This window comes from Gymnoscopelus microlampas (genome assembly GCF_963454915.1).
Source record: "Gymnoscopelus microlampas genome assembly, chromosome: 3".
NCBI classification, from domain to species: Eukaryota; Metazoa; Chordata; class Actinopteri; order Myctophiformes; family Myctophidae; genus Gymnoscopelus; species Gymnoscopelus microlampas.
The window spans coordinates 21,340,866-21,347,612 of record NC_139940.1 but is presented as its reverse complement, the minus strand read 5'-3'; positions in this window follow the sequence as shown (position 1 = coordinate 21,347,612).

The following is a 6,747-nucleotide window of genomic DNA, read 5'->3' as shown; positions in this document are numbered from 1 at the left end:
AGTTGCTTCATGAATAGGTGGGGGATACGGAGGTGCTTCATCAATGGGACATACTGTACTGTACAGTAATGGAGGAAACAGACGCTTCATCAATGAGACATAGTTGGGAAACAGAGGTGCTTCATCAATAGGACATGGTGGAGGAAACAGAGGTTCTCGAACCGATACTGGATTAATTATTGACATCATTGACATGATTAGCTCCCCGATATGGGGCGGCAGGACTCCAAGACTTAAACCCATTAAACCCCATATGGTTGAGTGGAGTCCCTCAGTGCTCTATACAGTACTAGTATCTTTTCAGTTTTCTATTATTGTGCTCTATATTTCTGTACTGTCAAAACACTAAATATTGCATATCAGATTTTATTCTGACACTCACTGGTGCCAATTAGAGTCACAATCTTGTTATTCCTCCTAACGTAAGCTTTGGCATGCTACAACACCCAGGCAATACACTACTAATCCATTAATCATTATCTGCTTTGAAAATCTGGCAACAACATGCTGGCTGGAATATGCTTCCCTTTGCTACACATATACAGTATCAACAAATTCAGGCCAGCAAAGTTTGATTCCAAATTTGCTCATTGGGATAAACAGAGCTTTACCACTAGGTGATGATCTCTTGAAAGAAGACAGTCATACCAGCTTTGATCAATTATGTAGTAGGTCAACCTCCAGTCTGACCTTTTATATGTACTTTCAAATTCTGCACAAATACCACAATTCCCTAAATCCCTGCTAGCCGTGGGTATTGATAAATAACTTTAGTTGACAAAAATGCTAAGACGGTACATATACTTGACCATATAACCCTATACACTCTTCTACCTTGCTCAAAATTAAGACTGAATGGGAAATGGAATTAAGTATCAAACTATCAGAGATCTGGTATTTGCACTGAAATAAATAAAATATTGTTCATCCTGTGCAATATTTAAACTAATTTGGTTAAAAATACTCCACATGGTATATTATAGTAGAGCTAGAAGCTAGAGCTAGTTGGCTGGTGCTTATTGAATAATATAAGAGGTAGCTACATCAGACTTGGTATGTTGTAAATGCTGAGAGCTATAGGTTACAGAATGGAGACATGCCGGTCACCTAAGATGGCGGTAGCGATGACCAACATTACGAAGACAGGGATGCCGACAGCCAGCAGGATCTCCAAAGGTGGACAGACACGCTGTGAAGGCTGACCATCTGTAAGAAGTCATAAGATGCACAGTCATAATAAGATTTACAATAATACAGTCATAACTTGACTCATGAAGTATGTAAGGACTTCAGTGACCTTCTCTAGATTGAAATGTTTGCTGTTACAGTACTGTACCTCTGTACACACACACACACACACACACACACACACACACACACACACACACACACACACACACACACACACACACACACACACACACACACACACACACACACACACACACACACACACACACACACACAGCAAGTGCCTTGATGTAGCTCTTGGGCTTGGGTTGTGTTTACGCTGACACACTGACTTCAGATTAGACAGATCAGACATTGACATAAAGAGGTATTGACTGGAATAAGTCTGATCTGAAGTAGCATGGACTTTCAAAAATGTCCCCAATTCCATTGGTTTAATGGTGGCAGTGTGTGTTGTATGCTGCTGCAGGAAGAGGAGCATCTCTCTCTGTCTGTTAACAAGATATCTTGATTGGCCCACACAGGTTGTGACAGTGGATGTGGCCTATCACAAAAATGCACATCATTTGAACATAGTGCCACAATATTTTGAAAAAAAAGGTTTATCATCGGGCCAGGAAGAACTGATTAATTGGTATTAAAGGGATAGTTCGCCCCAATTTTTTTTCTATCGATTAGTCACCCCATGGAGACTTGAATTCATGTATATATATATTTTTTTTTTGTCGCATTCCTAAGCCAATAATTTGATGACCAGCGGACCGGTAGGCAGCGGTTCCGGTAGGAGACACAAAAGAGGCCGCTGTGTCTCCTACTGGAACCGCCTGCAGGTCATCAAATTATTGGCTTAGAAATGCAACAAAAACAAAAAAATATCCATGAATGCAAGTCCCCATGGGGTGACTAATTGATAGGAAAAAAAAGTAATTTTGGGGTGAACTATCCCTTTAACAATAATACATGCAATTTATATAGTGCTTTTCTAGATACTCAAAGTCGCTTTACAAAAAAAATACATTTGAATTAGCTGGGGAATGCAAGTCTGAAGAGGTGGGTTTTGAGGATGGTTTTAAACAAGGCGAGGATGTGGTCAGCTTTGATGTGAGCTGGGAGTGAAGTTCTGTTGGCCAAAAAGGCGACATGCCGCCAGAAGCATTGCAGCACCTTATGGACAAACTGGCGATATCATAGATGTAAATGTATTGTAAATTTGTGATTTTATTACTATTATATGCATATAGTATATCGTTTTTATATACTGTATGCAAAGGGACCGCAAAAGGAAATGAGCTTATGTAAACAAAGCATCTTTACTCTATATATAAAGTAATTCAACAATAAGAGCAGAGGGTAACATTGAGTGCAGAATCCCCGGAACAGTTTGGTGTTCAGAGCACATCACTCACTAGTGTTGGTGGATGCCATATAACAACCCTTGATTTATACTTGGTTGTGCGACGTCACGTGTGGCAAAATAGACGATCTACAAGCGTGCTGGTGTCATGCAGTGCGACAACAGGTCGCACTGCATGACACCAGCACGCAGCTAAGTATGAATCACCCTTAACTGTGGCACACACCACTCACCAGTCACCATACTACAGTATCCATCAGCCTCAGTTTTACCATTACTGTACCTGGTTGCTGATCAGGAGGATCTTTGGGTAATGTAAGTCCAACCAATCCCTCCTCTACTGGGATCCCTCCGGATGACTTCCTTTGCTGAACCTCTGGAGGATTGTCACTGTTGGGAGTCGGTGAGAGGTTGACACCTGGGTGTGGGCCCGGCATGAGCATGGCTGAGGCACCAGGGTCTGAAGCCGCTGTGTCTGGAGTTTCTGCCTCCGGGCTGACCTCAGAAAAAGATGACAGGTCAGGGTATAATTTTTCACCATAGCCGCCATCTGCCCGTTGCTGTATGGCAGGGCCAAAGTGGGGCATGAGTGTGAGGAGAGTGGCAGGGGTGATGGATGACACAGCCATCACTTTGGGACAAGTAAGCGCTTGGGGAGATGATGATGACCAGTGTTCAAGGCTCGGGTAAAGTGAGGTAACTGCTGGCTGTTGTGTGTTGGCGCTGTGGCTCCCAGTCTGGTCTGCTGAAACCATCCATGTCAAGTTGGAAGTAAGGACACAGTCATCAGAGGGTGAGGGTGTTGGGGGAGTCAGAGTGCACACATCATTGTGGTGTTCCTGGGGTTGAAGGTGTGTTGCCTGGGCATCGTGTGTGGGACTTGCAGTAGTACTCTGGCACGGCTCACCAGGAGACCCACTGGCTATTAGATGTGGCTGAACTGGAAGGAAGGCCCCAGAGGCACTGTCCGAGCCTGAAATGCCAGCACTGGAAATGGAAGAGGTAGTTCCCTGCACAAAGAAACAGGCGTAAGTCCAGCTTTGATTGTGAAAGAACTGGACTCTTTGAGACTTTTTTTTTAAACCTAATGTTTTATTTGTTTAGGTAGTGGCTCATAGCCCGATGCATTGCACAAACATGCAGAGCAGAGCAGAGCCAACATAAATCCTGTTTGTGTTACATATTTGCATTTAGGCATTATCTTAGAGATGGTTAAGTGTAGGCATGTGTTTGGTGTGGTTAGGGGTTTGGGAGGGCTGTTAGCCAATGAGATTGCATGATCACAAACTTCAGGATTCTGGGCTTGTTGAAATTGAAAATTGACACTGGTTCAGAAGCCACAAGTCTATATTTATGTCAGTGGCATGGGGAAGTAGTTGCAAAGAGGATAACAGTCCCTTAGAGTATATTCAGAAACTCACACACACCATTTCTAAAACACTATCTGAATGATATAATTAAACAGATACTTAATGAGATACACAAACAACACAAATGCCCACTTACACTTCAATCTGGGTTTTGAAAAGTTTTGAATAGCTCTTACCTGAATGTCAGCCATGATGTTTGTTATGCGCCGATTTGAGGGATTATACAAGTGAGTCTCCTCTCCTTAGCACGTCAATCCCATAGCAACAGTAATCACCTTCGCAGAATTGCCAGCAATTTCATCAATCAATAATCTGTCAGTAACAAGGTTCCAAAAGACCCCTCTTGTCCTGATGCATCTTTTAACCAAGGACATCTATTCTGTCACCACAAATCGATCTTTGCTCCAGCTATTTTTCATTTCGTCACTTTTTCTCTGTAGCTGCACACCCTCCCCTCCAACACTTCGTCCTTGCATTATCCTGCCACTATACTCCCACTCTTCCTTCTACCAGGACTCCTTCATCTCTCTACTGTGATCATGGTCTGTGGTAAAGGGCCGTAATGGATACGTGTGTCCTTGTCATCTGGGACCCATGAAATATGCATGGTGATAATAGTAAGCCTGGGTCAGAGTTTAACAACAGAGGGTAATATATACCACGATAATGGGTCACTCCCATCCACAGGTACCCACTCAACCTCATACAGTACATAATGTACAGGCTGGCACACATACACAGAGCAGAGAGATAGAGAGACAGAGGAGAGTGAGACAGAGCGCCTGTACATGAACACAGCTACAGTATGTGTGCAGACAATAAATATATACCTGCAAGCAAATACAATGTGCTTGAAATGTATACCAAATTATCACACCACATCCCTTTTGTAAAAACAAGGCGCCTAATTGTGTGGGTGTGTATATCTGTGTGTGTGTGTGTGTCATGTTTCCCCCAGCAAGGATATTTGTTCATCCTATCACGTTACAGTATGGTATGGTGTTGCCAGCAGGTATGGCTGCCCAGTAACTGTAGCGCCTTCCTCATCTACATCTTCATCTACAACTGCTCCAACGTGCCCCAACACACACACACACACACACACACACACACACACACACACACACACACACACACACACCCCGTTTGGGAGGCATCATCTCCCTGTTCACTTCCATATCGATTTACAATCCTTGTTGTAAAGCTGAGCCATTGGTTCCTCCCAGCTATCGAAACTCTGCCAGTGTTCACATTTCAACATTAAATACTGTATTGGTTTATATTGCCATAGCAGCCAAGGGAGTGTGGATTTTTTTTACACATGCAGTACATGTATACTGCATACACACACATACGGTATACTGTACAGTATGTTAATTTTGTGGAAAATCCCATTCATCTGGCACTGAAGTCTTTTACAACAATTGTATTTTAGGACATTTTATCAATTTCACTCTATATGGTGTTGTCAACTAGGGTCTCAAAGTAAGATAATATAAGATCGAACTTTATTCACAGAGGGCAATGCAGGTGTCATAACAGCGACAGCAGAGAGAATGAAACAGGAGAGGTGCAGTACAGTAAGAGTAAAGTCAAGAAACACAACAAAACATTTGAAAATAAAGATAAAATAAAATACTGAACTGCTGGCCCAAGATATACCGCACTGGATCTCTGAATGTGTGAATGAGTGAACATTATGTACAGTCTATCAATAAATATAAATGTACAGTGAGGGCGGCAGTGGCTCAGGGGTAGAGTGAACTGGAAAACCGCAAGGTTCCCAGTTCGATCCCGGGCTGGGGCGCTCCCCTAGAGTTAGTGTCGAAGTGTCCTTGAGCAAGACGCTGAACCCCTAATTGCTCCCGATGAGCCTTGCATGGTTTCCTCCGCCATCGGTGTATGAATGCGTGTGTGAATGGGTTAATGGCACAATCAATGTAAAGCGCTTTGGATAAAAGCGCTATATAAATGCACCATTTACCATTTACAGTGGAAATACATCTAGTGAATATATGAATGAATATCATGTACAATGAAAAATGAGTATATGGGTAGATATATGCATGGTCTATTGTCTATCACCACTGAGTATAAGAATGAACATGTACAGTCTGTCAACAATGAATATGAGAATTAATATTAATTTTCATATTCATTTAACATCAACTAAATCACTTTCTGAGAGTAATTTCCAGTAAACATAATGCATAGCTCATTTGGGAATAAATAACTGGCACCAACACTGTGTGTGTGTGGTTAAATATATGGTGAAAGTGACTAGTTTGATTCATTATAGTATATAGTTTATTACCATGTACAATAATTGTTCTTTGTCTAACTGTTAATAAATCTAGTAATAAATCTATCAATGAAAATCTTTGCTCCAAAGTGGCAATGCCTTGACATATAAACATGTAACTGAATTAGAATACTATTCGCTGTCTGCCTGATGATTCTGTGTCTACTAATCCCCAAGGATTTAAAAATGTGGATCGAGATGCAGCCTTTTGGTGTTGTCTTTTTTTGCCTTGACAATGTCCCAGCCATCTGAGAAAGGCAGGCACATACAAATTGATAATGCAATGCTGTTACAGCCAGGTTCACAAGAAACCACAACAGAAAGAAAGTCACACTCATTATATGTGCAGTCCCTCAGTTGATGTGCACTAGAGAGGCATAGATAGTCATCATATTCTCCCTCATCAGATTACACGCACGTGCGCGCACACACACACACATACCCCCCCCATCCCCTCTATGTTTTACATCTCTCTCTCTTCCCATTTCTCCTTTACCTCCTCATCAGTCGTTCCTATCTTGTTCCCTTCC